The sequence below is a fragment of the Strix uralensis genome, unplaced genomic scaffold (assembly GCF_047716275.1).
Source record: "Strix uralensis isolate ZFMK-TIS-50842 unplaced genomic scaffold, bStrUra1 scaffold_45, whole genome shotgun sequence".
Classification (NCBI taxonomy): domain Eukaryota; kingdom Metazoa; phylum Chordata; class Aves; order Strigiformes; family Strigidae; genus Strix; species Strix uralensis.
Genome location: NW_027436714.1, coordinates 1,350,547 through 1,369,553, shown reverse-complemented (window position 1 = coordinate 1,369,553; position 19,007 = coordinate 1,350,547). Strand labels below are relative to the sequence as shown.

General features: G+C 42.2%; 1 long non-coding RNA gene across 1 annotated transcript; it reads left to right on the top strand.

Annotated features, from left to right (window-relative positions):
* Positions 1 to 1,453: 1,453 nt before the first annotated feature.
* LOC141938465 (uncharacterized) lies at positions 1,454 to 14,487 on the top strand. The gene is made up of 5 exons (XR_012627301.1): positions 1,454 to 1,569; positions 5,266 to 5,442; positions 9,287 to 9,381; positions 9,636 to 9,754; positions 13,754 to 14,487. It is a non-coding gene; the product is annotated as an uncharacterized LOC141938465 (long non-coding RNA).
* Positions 14,488 to 19,007: the final 4,520 nt, after the last annotated feature.

The window sequence follows — 19,007 nt, the reverse complement described above, 5'->3', positions numbered from 1 at the left end:
ACTCACCAACAAAACTAAGGCACGGCCGCGATTCTTTTCAAATCTGACCAATGGCAGAGCTCGGCGCCGTCACGCGACCGCCGGCAAGGGAGGGCGGACGTTGCCGCGGCGAAAGGCTCGGCGGGAAATGTAGTCTGGGGGGGGGGCACGCGGCGGGGCCGGGCCGGGCCGGGCAGCCCGGCTGGCGGTGCGGGGGGGAGGTTTCCTCTGAGGCGGCGGCTGGGCTTCGCAGTGGGGGCGCGCTGCGCTGCGAGGGGTGTTCTCTGAGGCTTCTGTGTTGCAGGCACCCAGAGCCGCCAGGGCCCGCCCTCTCAGCGGCAGCACGACCTCGACTGCCCCGGGAAGGCGCCCTGGCCTTGCCGGGCCTGCCCCGCAGCCTGCCCTCACCTGCCTGCCTCGCCGTCTGCAGTGCCCGGGCTTTGGTCCCTCAGGTCTGGCAGAAGGATGTATGTAAGTTCGAGCTTGTCGATACTCTGGGTGATGAAAGTGATGCTATTTCCACAGGCGTTCTGCAGGCTGAGAGGCAAGCTGAGGCTTTGCAGTCTGTATATAATCACTGTTTGCAGGCAGTGAAAGGGAAGAGGCCAGGTGACGTGCTCAAGCTGCAGATGCCCTATATCGGAGCAGGGATCAGCACAATTGGGAAACTCCAATTTTAAATTCAGGCTGTCTTGTTCCTCATCCTGGATTACAATACTGACAGAGTGACAGCTGTAGAAAACACTTTGTAAGGTATCTTTGTTTAAAACTTTCCCCAGGTGGAAATTACTGTTTGGTACCAGGTTTGCATGATAGGGATTTAATTTCTTAAACATCAGTAAGAGAAATCCTTTGGCTTCATTTTCAAAACAGTATCATAATGCCAAACAGATCATCCTTTTCTAGAATGTCAGGGTATGGAAATGTACGGATTTAGGTAACAAAAATCACCATAAGTTTCTCTTTAGACTCAGACAGGAATTCTTTGAACTTTAATAAAGAATGTCTGCCTGTTTTAAATTGAAATAAAAGGAAAAGTAACTTGAAAGTAGTCAATAACTACCAAAACCAAACGTTTGTCTTTCATTTGAAGAAAATGCCAGCTAGTGCAAGCAATTCTGTAAAAGAATAATTCTACACAGATCCTGTATCAGCTGCTTTGATGAGGTTGTCTTTAAGATTATATCCCATCTTTCGTTAAACAGAGGTTGTGTCGTATCAGTAAAAGATGTGTGCTTGATTTCAGTTCAGATGCAGGCCATGTTGCAAGAGTCGGTGTGTTTTAACAGCAGAAAGTGATGCGATTTTGGATTTGAAATTGCTTGCCAAACAAAACCGAAAAGCTCTTGTAGACATTCTTTAAGACTTAGGCTAACTTTTTAAAAAGTATTTTAGTTTCTATCCTGAACAGAACAGTGAATTCAAACTACTGAACTAACCTAATGCCAAACCACCTTTTTCATACCAGGAAGGGACTGAGAATGGTTCTCAAATAAAGGGGAAAATTAGCTCCTGCGAGCAAACCTGAAAGTTGTTCTCTTCTACTTGTTGAAAAGGAAAACTGAAGATCTTCTCGGAATATTTTTCAAGGTATATTCCTAAAAATGTTGGGTGCTGTTTTCTGCAGAACTTGGGGCATAACAAAGCTCATAGTACACGCAGTATTTTGGTTTTGTTTGAATATTAGATTTCTGAAACTGATTTTAAAATACTGCACATGCTGCGTAATTTAAACTAGTATCTCAAAGGACTACCATCAACATACTAAAAGAGCAAAACACAATCTAACATGTGCTCCTAGCCTCACACAAACCATGATAAAGAAAACATTACATCAGCATAACCAACCCAGCCTGTTTTGGAGTGGGAGATGATGAAACTCTATCTATGTAAATAACCTATATGGCTTTTCACCAATATATTCTCCTTAAAGTAGTTTGTGCAAGGACAGCCAGTTGCAACAAAAATATCTGCTGCCAAAAGTGTTAACTCATTAGCTCCTGAAATTTGATTATGTTTCTTTTTAAGTCCTCTATAACTTGTGGAGCAAGGGTGCCACTCTGCAAGGGGAAAAGATTTTTTTTATGAATTACTTGTTACAGCTCTCGTCATTACCCTTAGAAACTTATGCTCCTTATATTTGGGACAGGATTGAAAAGTTGTGGATAGTCTCCTCATCAGAGTGATGAGATGATGCCCTCTGAGACAGCGTATCTCGGGTAGCTTTTACACTGCTGTCAGAAGAAATTAGAGACACAGTCAACACTTCTGGGACTTGGCCCAGCATCCTTCAGCACATCTGAGCAGCAGCCAAACCAGAACTGGCTTCAGCGTCTTTGTACTCAACTCATCTTCCCCGGGGAACTGACAAAGCACTTCAGTTTCCCCTCAGCACTCCTGGTTCTGCTGCGCTTCCCTGTGCCCTGACAGCGCTGCCTTCCCATCCTGGTTGGAGGAGAGTCCTTCTTCTGCAGGGCTTGTTTGGAGCTGACTGGCAGGAAAGCTCCCGTTCCTTGTCACAGAGGTGCCTTGGAGGAAAATGGTGTGCTGCGTTACCTTCTTGGTAGTCTGCCATATCAGCCCCTTTTCACCTGTCTTTCAGGGCAGTGCGTGTCATTTGTCTTGTGATTTGCACAGTCCTGTGGGTGCATTTCACACTGCCTTTAATTTGAACCTATATAGTGGTACCCTCGTTGGCCCAGTGCCATCAATTGCCTTCAGGTGACATTATTTCTAAGTCATATACAGCTGATTTTGTGAACTCATGACTTTGCAGGCTGTTGATTTGTGCATTCTTCTTTACTGATATAGGTATATTTTCCTTTATGTCTTTTAAGCAATAAGCTGCTTCTTCAGTGTCACATTTCCCAGTTCATCCAATATATTTTTTCCACAGCTGACTTTCAATTCTTCAACTATTTGCTTGTTTCCTGCTCAAGATTAGCTTTAAAGGCACAAACTTAAGAGAAAAATGACTTGAGTTTGTCCGTGTAATTGTTGTGCATCAGCGTGCATACGTTCAAGCCTTCCCTTGAACCGAGGGGCGCAGAGGCAGTCACTGGCAAGCAGACGATATTCACGTTGCGGTCCGGTGTCAGTCGGCCAGCACAGCGTCTCTTCCTTCAAAGGGACCTGAACTTACGTCAAATTAACGACGGGAGACAAGGTGACGGGGCCCGGAGCGCGAGGCCCGCCGTAACGTCCAGCCGTAGCACCTCGGCCCCACCGTCAAGGCCCCACCGGCCCCGCTGGCCCGGCAGCGCTGGCGGAAGCCGCCTCGGCGCGAAGCGAGGCCACAGCCCACCCGCCGCCGCCCCGACCCCGCCGGGCCCTCGCGCCCAGCCCCGGCAGAAGGCGCCCAGCGTGGCAGCGCAGCTCGGCCCGGGGGCTGCCGCGGGCGCTCCCCAGCTCGGGAGGCGTCGCCCCGGGGGCAGGTGACAGCGTCGAGGCCCGGGAGATCCGAGCGGGGCTGGGCGTCCCCGGCCTGGAGCAGGCGGGGTCTGGCCCTGCAGGGTGGGGGGTGGCTGGCTGGAGCCCCGCGGCGGTGTGGGGCCGGAGCCGCAGCCGTCCCCGGCGGTATCTGTAGTCGGGGCCCTTTCCCCAGGGGCAGGGGCTTTCTGCCAGCCGCCAGCCTCCAAATGCTGCGGCTGTTTCGTGGGTAATTTGGTTAACTGAGTAATTGCGGGAGTTCGGGCAGGGTGGGAGGAAGGAGTTGGCGGATGGTCATGAGGCCGCTCCCTTGAGGTGCTCTGGAAGCATAAAATACAGTCTGGAAAATGAATCCCAGACCCACCGGCAAAGAGGGGGCTTGAGCAGCACATGGCAGTGTGAAATAGCCAGCCGGGGGCCTGGGGAGGAAGGAGGGGATCGCTGATGGGCTGCTGGAGGCAAGCCATAGCGCCTGGTGCTGGACGCGGGCCTTGACACTTGGCCTCTGGCGGCTTCCCAGCGCCAGGGCTGGCTGCTGTGGCAAGTAAGGTGTTGGGGTTGCCTGTTGCCCTGTGGTCGTTTAAAGTCATTCACTGAGAAGAGAAGAGACAGGGAGCTCACAGCTGGAGACATGGTTGTGTTAAGGCATGTTTAGGTACTGCTGCATGTGTGCTTTTCATAGATGCATTGAGGCCACCTGGTCCCATGACAGGGTTTTGTGTTATAAAAATGTGCTACATGTGCTCAGCATATAATTTTCAAATCTTCATAGCTTCATTTGAAAGCATGTACATGGCAAACATAGTATTACTCCTTGAGCAGGAGCTGTATTGTTTTACATAGGAGAAGATTTGAACTATATTTACTAAGATGTATGTTGTTCAATTTGAATAACTCAAGACTTAGTCCTTGGAAAGAGTGCAACTGAGACAAAAAAGCTATTGCTGTTTCTCCCTCCACCCTGGTTATTCATTCTACCCTTTGATTTATTGCATAATTCTCTGATGAGCTAAAGAGATCATTTCAGCTTTAACCAACCTTTTAATCTTGTAATTAAACCAAATAGTTTCAAAATCGATTATTCTCTGCAATACGGTAATATAAATGATTACTGTTTTGAAGGTCAGATCTAGCATTTTGAAATCAGAAACTTCTATCTCTCATCAACAGGCTTAAAAATGTACCTGAAAACATAATTGTGTGTCTTGGATCATTACGCTTACCAAGTGTATGAGTGTACTTAGGTTCTCAGGTTACTTTAATTCGAACAGCTCTTAAAGAAGCGTGTGTAACCAAGTGCCTCACAGTAATAGTGTTCTATACTGGCTCTAGCAACTAAAATAAGTGAATGGCTTGGATATTTTGAGGAATTAGTAATGCAGTTTTTTTCAGTATTAGTGTGCTGTATATTTTTTACATCCATCCATCCATCCATCCATCCATCCATCCATCCATCCATCCATCCATCCATCCATCCATCCATCCATTTAAATCTTTTGTTACTATGATTAGGAAGCTTTTCAAGGCAGGATCATTAGGGCCTTCCATTAGCGCAGTTGTACTCATGTTTGCCTAATACAGTGCATTCTTAACCTCACAGGAGCTTTTTAACATCATCACAGCATAAATGATGATAAAGTATGTTTCTTAAATGTTTCTGTGACATACCCTACTCATTTAAACTGCCAATCTGGAGTAAAATTTAATAGACTCTCAAGATGAATAATAATTGAGAAATATTTTGTGTGTGTATGTGCGTATATATATATTTATATGTTTTACTACCAAAGGAAACTGAAGCTTTACTAACTGGAGGGGAAAAAAACCCAACTTTTATTTTTCTTCTGCGTTTTCTAGGGTCTTTCTGTAACTCTGGCACAGATGCTGTAAGACCACCAGTGATGGCTAAGTATTTTACTTCTTTATTGCTGAAAGGGGCTGAAGCATTTAGACAGGAGTTGGCTGATCAGGCCAAACAACACAGTATCACAGTAGTCAATGTAACAGCAAAAGTGGCCTCCGTTGGAGAAAATGGTAAGAACTGTTTTCACATTGTGACACAAGTATTTGTCCTGTAAATGTTTTGTCTGTTTGATTCATTTTGTTTGTCAGTGTCAATGTCTGATGCAATTTGTTGTCAAATGTCAAAACATTCAGTCTGTTTTGTCTGACTGATTCATAGTCATGTAGCAAATAGCTTAGCTATCAGGTATTTAAGATACATGTTGTGAATAGTAAAACTATTGTTTAAAAAATATACGGTCAAAGGTTTTTTTGTGAAAGTGTATTTATACAAGAAAAGATGACTGCTCTTAAATTGCGTGCTGTCTTATTTTTAAGAAAAGTCTGCATAGATGGCTTTTCCGTAGAACTGGTTGCTAAATATAGTTTCTGGGGCATTTGTGATGTGCCCCAGAAAATTAACTCCATCCCAGCCAGAGCCGGTACACTGTCTCACTTTGGGTTGTGATCATGCTGAATCATGTAAACCAGGCATTTTTGAGTTACTGGTAATCACATAACTGAAAACCTTGCCATAGAAAGCACAAGCAGAAAGAGTGACGGTTGGTATCAACTAGGTGTGTAATATTCTTCTCTCCTAGCCGACATTCTACTGATGTCTCAGGACATACTGTTAGAAATGGCTATACAGCTGGAATAATAAATCGAATCCTGTACTTAGAGAAGTCAGTATGAGCTTTGCCGCTGTTTTCACACAGCCATCTTAGTTTTCCTATGGGTTTCAAGGTTACATCCTTTGGACATAAAAATAGAGTGGTATGGTTAATGCAGAAGGACAGATACAGTACAGGAACACTGGCTACTTCAGAAAATGTTTTTTATATGTGCTGCTTATATTTCATGAAGGGTGTTTGAACTGTGTATCCAAATATTGTTTGGTTCCCTAAAATGTCCCCTTTTTTCTTTTTCTTTTTTTTTTTTTTTAATTTCTAAACCTGTGCCTATGTTCTGCAAATATTTGCATAATGTCTTTTTATCTCTAAGTCTGGGACTAGGCCTGTTTTGCACTTTTTGCCATACATGATGTTAATTATTTTTTTTTGCAGACAGTATGTTAGCTTGTAACCTCCAGGTTAAGGGCTGGGCATGAATTCCAAATCTTACTAGTAAAACTATTTCTCTCCATGTGTTGTTGATTCTTTTTCAATCATCCACAGAGCTGTGTAAATACCAACATGGGTAACCATTATTTAAAGGTAAAAATCTCAGGATTGACTTTCCTGAAATGAAACATATGTTTGAATTTTATTTCAACTGAGGTTTCAGAAGTTTTATTTCAGTTCCAGGCTGCTTATGGAAATTCTTCATGGTGTAAGAAATTCAAGCTTTAATCCTTAGGATTACTTTTTTGAGAATACTGTTTCTTCTTTTGTAGTGTTATGTAAAACAGAGGCTGTAAATAGCTGTCTAATGGTCCCAGAGCCCTCAGAACAGCCCAGAAAACTTTACCAAAGGCATTCTGTTGCTCATTACATTCTCAACTGTTGCTGTCCTCTTACTAGAAGCTTAACAAGGTAAATAAATTGGAACATGAAGTCAATACATATCTAGAGTCATGCCATTCTGAAATGGGGAAACTGGCCAAGATACCAAGATATATCTAAATAAATATCAGATATTTATCTGATAGCTGAAGAAACTGAAAGATCTCCACTAAAGGGGGGGGTGTGTGTACATATATATATGTATATATAGTTCTGTGTAGAAGCCAGAAGACTGGACACTTCTGTGTCTCAAAAATATAAGGTGCCTCAAAAAGATGTGGTTCAAGAGTAAGAAGCTTACTGCTCATGTAACATGGGCTAAATCCAAGGAGCAGGATATGTTACAGTGCAGCCATTACAGTATTTCAGTGTAGTATTACTCATCTTTCTGGCTCTGACACCCAAGACAGAGCTTCTTTTATCCTTGGCAAGTGTCAACTGTCTGTCTTGACCTCAGAAACTAGTGCCATTCTCTGATGTTATGTACCATTCCTCGGAATGTCATCATGGTTTTGGGCACTCAGGGCTTCTCCTTGAACTTAAGTGAAGATGTGACTGGAGTGGGATAGTCATGCCACTGACCTTCAGATGTTTTAACTTGGGCTTCCTGTAGAGCCAGTGGTGAGAAATGCTCAGAATAGTTTCAGGCCTAAGTTAAACTCTTGTTCTTTCCAGTTATGCTACATGGTACAGCTAAGCAATATAACCATAACCTGAATTGCCCCCTGGAGGAACCTTGCTTTCTAGCCGCTTAGTTTAGATGTTAAATTTAATGTCTAATATTGGGTAACACAGTTATCCTAAAGCATGATAAAAGGGCAAGGAATTAACATTTAGAAAACAAATTTCTTAACCAGTCACATCTTTAAAGGACTTGAAAATAATGGCTCTTTGACAATAACAAATGGCCCAGGGCATTTCCTGTTTTGGTCTGAGCTCATCTTCCTTTTTTTTTCTTTTGTAAGCTTATATTTTAGTAGTATTTCAGGCTGGCCATTGCCCATCCTGTAGGAAAAACAGAAGGCAGGGAGCTTAATACACACTAGACATCTGCCCTGCATAGAATGAAGTCATACTCCTGAAAAGAAGAGCCTGTATTTGTGCCATGCGATGGGACTACAGTGTTCTTTGCAGTCCTTGAAGAGAAGCACAGTCTTCTTCCCTGAAAGTGCACCAGCAGATGAAAGATGATGAAAACTCATGAAGTCTCTGTTGCTTCTCAAAGGGTTGATTAATGAGCAGCTAGTTTTTTAAACATGTTTTTATACCATTATTTTCAGCCAAATCAGCAAGTAGATCCATGTGGCCAAACAGGTGCTGGGACAGCAGAAGAGCAGGCAGAAATGCTGGTGGGACAAAAGAGCAGGGCTGCTTCTCATCTATTAGGCAGTCTTAGATTGGCTAAATTGCTTCTGAAGTTGCATCTTTGGCAATTCTTCAGCAAGGAGTCAAATATGCAGGAGGCTGGCTGGATTGCAGCCTTTGGGCATATCCAGACTTGCAGAGTTAGAGAGAGTATTTCCAAATGTTGTTCAGCATAAAGTTCTCCATTTAATGCTGCCCTGATGTTGTCACAACATGCTGCAGCCAAGGATGAGAAGAGTTTTGAAGCAGGCCAGGCTTCCTTACTGAAAGTTTGCTCACAGCTGAAATCTGAAGAAATTGAAAGGTTTCCACTGAAATGATGAGTGTTACCAAGCACTGGCTGATCTGACCCTCTGTAGTCAGAATAAACCCCATTTTGCAAAAACTGAGCTGTAAACAGCAAAATTCTGTTGTTAGTAATTCAGTTTTGTGCATCTGAGTTTCCCTTTGCTGTTTCAACAGATTATAGGATCTGACTGCAGTTCCAGTCAGGTGCTTTTGTATAGTGTTGCCAAGTACTGTCATGTACTGCATCATGTATGGGGGTGCACTGAAGAATACACAGACATTTATAAAGCACCGTAAGATCTTTCTGGGTGAATGGTGTTATAAACCTAAGATAATTATTCCAACAATCCAAAAATTCTGTATAAAGCAGATTTTGGCATTGTGAAAAGAAACAAAACATGCAATAATTTAGGGGTAAGGGAGGAATCCTTTTATTTTAAGGATAATATTAGTATAAAGTTAGAAATGAGTAATTTTCTAACTCATTTCTAACTGGGTGACTCATGCTCTTGGCAAATTAATTATCCAAGACAAATGATTCAGAAATAGATGCTATAGTTTTATTATTTTTTTAATCAGATGGCTATTGCTGTTACAAATAAACATGAGGCTTGATTTCAGGTATAACAAATGTAGCTATACGCTGCAAATTATGCCACAGTGCTGCTTGAGTATGTGTTACACATGCCAATTTTTCTTATCTGATGTTTTGGTTTCAGTTTTAGGTGAATGCTGTAGTAGCTACTGGGTGTCTAAAGCAGCTGTGGCCACCAAGAATCTCAGCAGTGAACTTTGACAAGGGAAGTCTAATGTGGTATGTATTTCTTTCCATACAGGAACTGTGATTTATTAAAGCCTCATCACAGGAACATTCCTATGAACAAACTTTTCACCTCAGAATTCTTAATAAATTGTTTGATGAATATTATTGAGAACATTGACATGGGGATGATGGAAGATCCATGCCATCTTTGTTTGGGATGGATATATTGTATTGTTGGCTGTAACCCCCTGTCTCTGTTCTCTTTCTTTTTTTCTCCCTGCCCTGCCCCTCCTCCTTGGCTGCAGTTTGTAAGGGAATATCACAATGCAGGTCTGATCTGTTGAAACCACAGCTAATGCCCATGCCTGCCTCTGATGGGAAGAGAACACAGACCACAAGTTTGGGATTTCTGGCCTCTTTTTAGGCAAGTCTGTTGCTTATCTTCCCCTTTGCCCCCCAGTTCCCTTTGTTCCTGCCCTTCCTCTGTATCATTAATTCATATCAAAGTTCAGTGTTATTGGTTGCTGGGAACGCAGTTTCATTTGGCTATACGTACACTCTTCCCTAAAAAAAGTCAGATACTACCTCCACATTGCATGTTCATCGTGCAGTGAAAATATGGAGCATGATTTTATTGTAGTAGTTCTGAATGATTTTCAGCTGAAGTAATGAAGAGGAAAGTCAGGCACATTTTTGTGAGGGGTTCATGTTTCTCAACTATGATTCTTAAATTGGAAGTTTTGAGTTTTTAATAACATTAGAAATTATTCATGTTCATTGCAGATACCTATACATCCTTATTCTTAAAAGGTAGGATATTTGCTAGCATAGCTGAAATTATTCCTGTAGTGAGACAGGAGAATGTCTAAGGAAAACTGCATTGAGTAATAGTTTCTATTCTCTTTATTTTGTTCAGTTGTAAATATAGTAGACAACAGATGAAATAGCTATTGACGTAGAGAATAACACAAATTATGTCAAACAAGGACTTCAAACAGTGTGTTTTGAGGTCAGTAACCTGTGTGCCTAGAACTTTGGTCACACTGGTGACAGCCAGCTGACATAACTTATGTGGATGTACATGCAAAGATAAATAGGTAGCTTTTTGCTGAATTTTCCAAGCAGAACAGCAAGATGTCAGTGAAGGTGTATGTTTCAATAGGCTCAAGGTGCTTCAACAAAGGAAGCTGTTATAGGTAAATTCTCAAATTGATGTGAGACAGGGCCAATAAAAATTCCAATTGTTTATTTAGCAAGCGGCAACAAGCAAAACAGCGCTGGGCGGCCGGGGAGTTCAACTCCACCAATGGCGCGCACTTTCGAAGTTTTTTTGTCTTGCTTATGTGTTACAAAGTGATGTATATTAATGAAACTCTCATATATATTCATAATCTATCCCCGCCTACCCCCGCTTCATATTTTAATGAGGTTTCTCTGCGCAGTAAACTTCAACAGTTCTGGGCGGTGGTCGCAGAGTCCTGAATAGTGGTCGTAGAGATGAAGTATCTCCTCTTCCTCGCCGTTGAACTTTTCACCCCAAGGTTCTGCGCAGCCTCTGTAGTTCTCTGACATGTCTCTGCTTGCCTCTTGTCTCTACATGTCTCTGTTAAAGCTCTGATAAGGACGCACCACTATATCTTCTACCTACCCCCTACACAGCCTTGATTTATTATTTTAGTTAAGCTAAGCGCTTGCTGTTAGTCGGTTAGTTTTATACAATGTAGCAATATTAGCTTTACATAGCTCAGGTGGTGATTTACTTCTCCATTGTTTTAACTGAATTTGATGAATAAATAGTTTACTATCTATCACAGAAGCCAATACTGATGAGTTAACTTGCTGAAACTGCAAGAGGGTTTTTTTGCTTGTTTGTTTGGTTTTTATACCTAAATGGATCCTGTTTTCAATAAACAGCATGAAGGAGGAGTCTTTCCAGGGCTCTGCCATATCAAATAGAAGACAGCATGTTCTGTCTGATGAAATGTAGGTTTGACTGCTAATCGGCCAACGCAAAGCACTGCTAAATTAATAGCCAATTTTGCTGAGAATTCAACTTCTCAGGAACTGAAGGTGTTTCCTGAATCTGTGACTGGCTGAGAAAAATGGGAATTCCTTTTAAGAAAATCAGGATATTCTGATTTTTTTTCAAACAGAAGTCTTTCATATTTCCATGTCAGCACTGATCCTGCCTAGGCAAATGAGTTAAAAATCGGAGAATGACTCTGGAATACTGCAACTGAATTTTCCAGTTGGGGGCATGGATATTTTAATTTTCATTTTGGGTCAAACTGATCCAAATACATGTTTCGGTTTGGAGGTGAGACCTGTCTGCAAGTCCTTTCTCAGCTCTCTCACTACTTTTTGTTTTAGCATTGTTGCTTTTGTTTCTTTAAATGGGAGATGAGCAGTTATTCACACTTTATGAAGTGTCTGAAGACCTGTGGGTACAGAGCACTACATTAGTGCAAAGTATTTAAATGTAGAACTATGTCTTCTTCCTTTTTCCTTATGCCAGTCTGTGCTGTGACTGAAATCAGTCTGCTTACAATCAAATTTAATAGGAGCAGAGAATATTTTTTTTATGTTTTAACCACAGACTTTCTCATTCAGTGAAAGTAGGGTTCCAGCCTATTTCTCTCTGCAGGAAATTCATATATATATTTTTTTTTAATGTTTTAATTGATTAGGTAGTTTTTGCTACTCCTATGAAAACAGTCATGATGTGCCTATCCAGTGCTGTTTGCATTTGCTTCAAAATGTGGGAATTAATCCATGCTAAAAATTACTTGGTTTATGTGTGCGTTGTTTAGTTTATATGTTCTGGGAGGATCTAAGGACTGAAAACTGGCAATAATAAGGAGGTCATAAATCAGGCAGCTTTTCTTGGTTTAGGATTTTAGGTCAGGCGTATCAATTCCAGCTTATGCTAGATTGCAGCTGTGCTTGTGAATGGAGACTAGATCATGTCATGTAATTTGTGGGGATTTTCTCACTTGCAATCCATGACCACTGATGCCTCATAACCACTGCAGCAGGGGTAGCTGTACCTTCCTGTCTGGTTTGTGTGCTTGTTCTCTTTCTTTTTTTTCTTTCTTTCTTTTTTTTTTTTTTTTTTTCCTTCTAAGAGGAAATGAAATTAAGATAGATGTCTCCTTTGGTATTTTAAGTAAATTTTATAAAGGGAGGAAACGCAAATCAGTTGGTGCTTGCCACATATAGAGCAGTCAGACAAAAAGTATGAGGGGTTGATGTCTTAGCACTATCAGTTCTCTTTTCAGTGGATATACAGAGGTTTTGTAAACAAAAAAGGTATCTCTGTCTCCTGTTGTACAGGAGTTACACAATGCTTTTGTTTTCTTTTCCCGTGTGTGAAATGTCTGGCACCAAAGTAACTCCGAGGCTTCTTTATCTGACTTCTCTGTCAAAATTAAGGATAAATACAGCAAATTTGATTAGCAGTGTTCATGAGATCAAGGAGTCTGTTTTACCATTCTGGGTTAAAAAGAATGATAAATGTGTATAATTAGGACTTTATGTGTGTCAAAATAATGCTTTGGTCCCAAGGTGTTCAGTCATACGTTGTGAGATAATAGAACATCATCTATGCTCTGTGGTACTTGGCATATATGTTTCTTAGACCCTTTCAGGTTAATCATTGATTCAAAGAAATTGTTTCAATGACCCAGATGGTCTCTTTGAGTCTTAAATTCCCATTAGACCAAGTGTGTGTATTAGTTATGTTTTATTGCAAGAAAACAAAGATTTTGGTGACACTAAAGTTCCTGCAGTGAAATGCAAATTGCCTTCTGTGTGGGAGAGATCCTGGAAGTTCCTTTCTATTGTTTTGGGTTTTTTTCACAGTGTATCTAATGAAAAGACAGAAGTCTGTGTAGTTCTGTTTTTCTTTTTTTGTGTGTACATAGATTGTATTGACCTTGTGAAAACCTGAAAGCACTAAATTGGCCTCTTGAACAAAATGAAATGCATTTCACAGAACAGACTATTCCCTGTAGTATTTATTCTGAAAGGTCACCAGTCACAGAAACATCAGAGGATGTAACTATGGCAAACCAACCCAATGTTAGCATAATGTTTGGTTATTTCCCTTCTTTGTTACTAGGTAATTGGAGCCTTTAGGAACACATTTGTCATTTATAGCACAGCCCCTTCCTACACAAGACTCTGATTCTTTGCAAACATGGATAAAAAAGGTATTTTTAAAAAGATTAGCATTTGAGTTTTATTGTCTGTGGTTTCAGCTTAATTTCACAAGGACATATTAAATGTTGTTCAGCATCAAAAACCTAAGCAAATGTTTGTTTTATCTATCAGAAAGCAAAGTCATGTTGTTCAAGTACTAAAGTCTTAACTCTAGATTAGTTGTGGTGTTTGGACTTAACTCTGTGCTTAAATGCTCTTTCAGACATACACTTCCCTGCTACTGAAGGTGATTGAGGAGCAAAACCAAAGGTGTGGTGTGTTTCTGTTTTGCACCGATTCCCATCTGTGGACTAGTTTGGAAGAAGGAAAATAGAAGCTCTGTGACCTTTCTAGCCTCTGATGGACACTGTGTGTTCCCTCCTGGGTTAGAGGAGTAAGCCAGTTTTGTCTGGTTTGGAGGTATGTATGTCTAGCTAGAATAGTTGAGAGAGATGCTTTTTTTCCCTCTTCCACATACAGACATAGAAAGTCTGGTTCCCTGTTGTAATAAAACATATATGGTATTTGTTATTCAAATCTCAAGGGGAAAAAGAAGTTGTAGTCAGGATGTTGTGGCCGAACAGTTTTGTAATTCTCTTATGTAAATAAGAAATAAGATATATGTATATAGTTTCTATTGTTAAAATCAGTTGTTAGAAGGGACCTAAAATGGCCCCCATCTCCAAGCCACTACAAAAACACTTGTGCTGAGTCATCCCCCCTTCTGTGACGGAAACCTGAGAAAAGCCTGGGAAAACAGGAGAAAAGCCCGGGAAACTTGTTTACAACTTTGCAGACCCCTCAGGGTATGCCCATCATGAATATGGATGAAGCCTACACTATAAAGGGACTCAGTGCTGTCCTGTAAGGTGTGTGTCTTGGTAGAGCAGAGACTCCCGGCACACCCAGCGCTGTTTTGCTCACTCGCCGCTTGCTAATAAAATTTTATTCATCACTAAAAATTGAGAAGTGGTTATTTCCCACTAAATTACAATTAATCAATAACAAATTTAGTGCCGTGACTCGGATCCAGATCTTTTGGTGCGAAACCCCAGATAGGGGAGGCGCCCTATCTTCGGATACCCCCAGTCTGAGGATCTCGTGGCCAAAACGCTGGATATCTGAACCCCTTTTAATTCGGACTCGGGAGTGAGCAAAAGAATCTGCAGAACCCCTTAAATTTTGTGCACAAAGACCGATCGAAGACTCCGGGGAGGAGTAAGTATTTGCGTTTGTGCAGTTATCCGTTCGGTTGGGGTTGGTAATCCCAGAGTGCGAGTGAGTGAGAGGTCTCGAAGAGATCACCCGAGTGCGGACCCTTTAGTAGTGCAGTTCTCGTAGCCTGCGAAGGAGCGAGTCACGAATAAGGGGAGCGTGTGTGTGTGTGAAAGAAGGCACTCTGGAAGATGGGACAGAGGGAAAGCAAGCCCTCTGGATCCATGGGTGGGGGCAAGGAAGAATTGCCGGATATCCCACTAGGAGGTTGATAATCCCAGAGTGCGAGCGAGTGGCACTCTGGAAGATGGGACAGAGGGAAAGCAAGCCCTCTGGATCCATGGGAGGGGGCAGCTGAACTCCTCCCGCTGCTGGCTCCAGCTGGGACAGGGCTTGTTCCCGGGGCGCCACAGGCCCGACCCGAGCAGCTTGCCCAAGCCGAGCCCTGGAGCAGTGTCGCGGAGCCTGGCCCAGCGTGGGGGAGGGGGGAGGGGGCAGAGCTGCCCACTCCCCAGCCGGGAGGGCCTGTCCTGAGCACCCAGCTGCCCCGGGGGGGGGGGGGGTTGGGGCTGGGGCAGGGGGCACCGAGGGGCCCCAAATTAGCGTTTAGGCTTCTGCTCAGAGACAGGCTGCAGTAAACTGTCTCGAGGGGGCTCTGTGCTGAGCACCCCCCCCCCTTCTAACCCGCTCATACTTGTAACCAATGATTCTGACCCCGAATCTTCCGGACCCCCTCAGCGGGTTACCCGAAGCAAAGTTAAGGAAGGAAGATTATACCCCCTTAGAGAAATGCTTGTGCCAGGAGTGGGGGCACAAGGGGAACCGGGAGCAGGGTATGTCGCTGTTCCCCTCAACACTGGAGATGTGAGAGATTTTAAAAAAGAAATGGGGAACTTATTAGAGGACCCGCTTGGCGTAGCCAAACAGGTGGACCAGTTTCTTGGCCCAAATTTATATACCTGGGATAAATTACAATCTATCCTAGGAATTCTATTTACTATGGAGGAACGAGATATGATCAGGAGGGCAGGTACGAGACTTTGGGACCAGCAACATCAAGTGGGTCCCACAGCAGATCAGAAGTGGCTGTTGGTAAAACCCAACTGGAATAATCAAGACCCAGGCCACCAAACCCACATGGCAGATTTAAGAATGATCATAATTCAAGGAATTAGAGAGTCAGTTCCCCGAGGGCAGAATATTAATAACAGTTGTACTCGGGAATAGATCCTGCCATCCCTGTGGGGCAGGCATTGTTAAAGAGTCAGTTTGTGGCTAAGTCTTGGGCGAATATTAGGAAGAAGCTAGAAAAGATAGAAGATTGGCAAGGGAGAGGAATTGCTGAGAGAAGCTCAGAAAGTTTAGGTGGATTCCTACTTGAAGTGGTGGTACTGTTCTTGTTATCAATTTGGATACCCAGATAATGATCTATTTAAATGTCGTTTCACTTCTTCCTGACTCGTTTATTATTCAGTATACCTTTGCCTGCTTGACTTGGTGATCAGAAGGTGACAGCTTAGAACTTTCTATCCTCTTGGTATTTTAAGGACTGTAGACAAGGATCAAAAGATCACTGTGATAGATACAAGCCCTTGGCTAGCTTCAGCAGCTTTTTTTTTTTTTCTTAACAGTGATGAATCAATTTAAATAAGAAAATCGGAGTAAAACATTATCAGAGTGAAAGCAATAGTCCAAGAGGGAAAAAAGTGAGCAGATCTGCAGCTTAATCTGGCTGCCTGTTCTTCAAGCAGGCAGCTCTCTTACATCATTGGCAGGAGTTGAAAAAAAAAAAAAAAAAGAGAATCAGGGTTCTAGCATACAGGCAGGTATATGGGCTGGGGAGCCAAGTTCAAGCTAATTTGCTCCCAGACCACATTCTTTTGGAGCTGCTAATCTGGTTTGTACTTCTTAGCCAAAAGACAGGGAACTGACATAATTGTAGCGCACTGACTAGGCAGCTCATAAATGTTGTGTCTTTTCCAAAGAAGGAGGATGCTGCTGTGCCCTTTGCAGACTTTCTCCTCACAGGCCATGGCCTAGAGCTTACCAGTTTTGTAATTTGTGATGTGCTATGTAAACACCGTGCAGCGCGTGTGTGGTATAGCTGCCCAGATGCTTTATTTGATTGCATCTGGAAGTACATGGGCAACAGTCTCGGTAGATTTAAACTACCCTTGCTCTAAATGTCTAGACCCAGGAGTAGGAGTTTCAGGTTGAGAGGAGGCAATGCAGAGTGTGTAACAACTCAAACATGCAGCAAACTGCATTATTTTAGCCTGAAAACTGTTCTGTGCATTCCCCAGTACCTGCATGTAATAAAGCTGTGCAGAACATGGATGTTTTATGTGATGATTACCTGGAGACTATGGTTTCTTTGGGATCAGAGATTTTCATTCATTGAATGGTTCTGCCTGCTTTAATATGAAGGAAGTGGAATGTTTTTATTGCAAAAGGAAGGGGCATGTGAAGAAGGTTTGCTGGAGAAGAATCCAAGATGAGAAAATGTTTTCTGAAGATTAGTGGGGTCAGGGGCTCTATGTGCTGGGGACCCAAAGAACAAAGAGCCCTTGATAAAACTTAAAGTGGGTCCTCAGCGACAAGAGGTAGAGTTCCTTGTGGACTCAGGAGCGGAAATATCTACCATTCAGGCTCTGCCTCCAGGCTGTAAAGTATCATCAGAAAAAATCAGTGTAATAGGGGCTAAAGGTGAACCATTTGAGGCCCTGGTTCTTCATGATGTGATTGTTGAATCAAAATGCAAATATGTGATTAGAACATTTTTATTATTACCAGAAGCAGATTATAATTTACTTGGATCTGATTATAGAATTGAGAATTAATCTGAAAGTAGAAGAAAAAGAACTCAAAGTCAGATTATGCCCCCTCACAGTGCCGGATGAAGAAAAGATTAACCCAGAAGTATGGTATACCCCAGAGACAGTGGGTAGATTGGATATCACCCCCTTTGAAGTCACCATTAGAAACCCAGAGATCCCGACTAGAATCAAACAGTATCACTTGCCACAAGAAGGCAGGAGAGGCTTAAAGCCTGAAATAGAGAGACTCCTTAATCAGGGGCTATTAGAACCTTGTATGTCACCTTTTAATACTCCAATATTGCCCGTTAAGAAGGCAGATGGGAGTTATAGATTAGTGCATGACTTAAGAGAAATCAACAAAAGAACTGTAACCAGATTTCCTGTAGTAGCAAACCCCCATAACTTTACTTAAATCAATTGAATCCTGAAAATCAGTGGTATAGCGTAATAGACTTGAAAGATACTTTTTGGACATGTCCTCTAAAAGAGGAGTGTAGAAATTATTTTGCTTTTGAATGGGAAGACCCAGATACCTTTAGGAAACAATAGCTGAGGTGGACAGTTTTGCCTCAGGGTTTTACTGAGTCCCTTAACCTCTTTGGACAAGCCCTCGAACACATCTTAAAAGATTATAACTTGGGGGAAGGTGTTACTTTAGTATGGTACGAAAGGAAAACATTAAGTTGTTAAATTTCTTAAGCCTCCAAGGATTAAAAGTATCCAAATCTAAATTGCAATTTGTAGAAGAAGAGGTGAAGTATTTAGGTCACTGGATCAGTAAAGAAAGCAAGAAATTAGACCCAGGGAGGGTAAATGGAATTCTTTCTCTCCAGGCTCCCAAAAACAAACAACAGGTTAGGCAGCTCCTTGAACTACCTGATGGGAGGAAGGTTCTCCTGAAGACAGTGGCTTGGACACTTATGAAAGATTTCCATACTAAAACTCACTGGGGAGTACAAACGTTAGTAGATCAGTTTGCTATTAAATACATGTGCATAGAGATTTATAATGTTGCTAAGGAAATAATAAAAAGCTGTTTAACGTGCCAGAAAATTAATAAGCACCAACTAAGAGAAAAGATTCAAGGGGGACGGGATATGGCATACAGACCATTTGGAAGAATTCAAATCGATTTTACAGAACTACCAAAAGTAGGACGGTACAAATACCTCACTCATTATGTGGAGGCCTTTCCCACCGCTCGAGCTACAGCAAATACTGTGGTAAAAAAATACTCTTAGAAAACATCATCCCTAGGTATGGAAATATAGAAGTAATCGATTCGGACAGGGGTCCCCACTTTGTGTCTAAAATAATCAGAGAGACATTGACTTCCTTGGGGACCAAGTGGGAATTCCACACTCCCTGGCATCCAAAAAACCTCAGAAAAAGTAGAAAGAATGAATGGGGAAATCAAGAAACAACTTACCAAATTCATGTTAG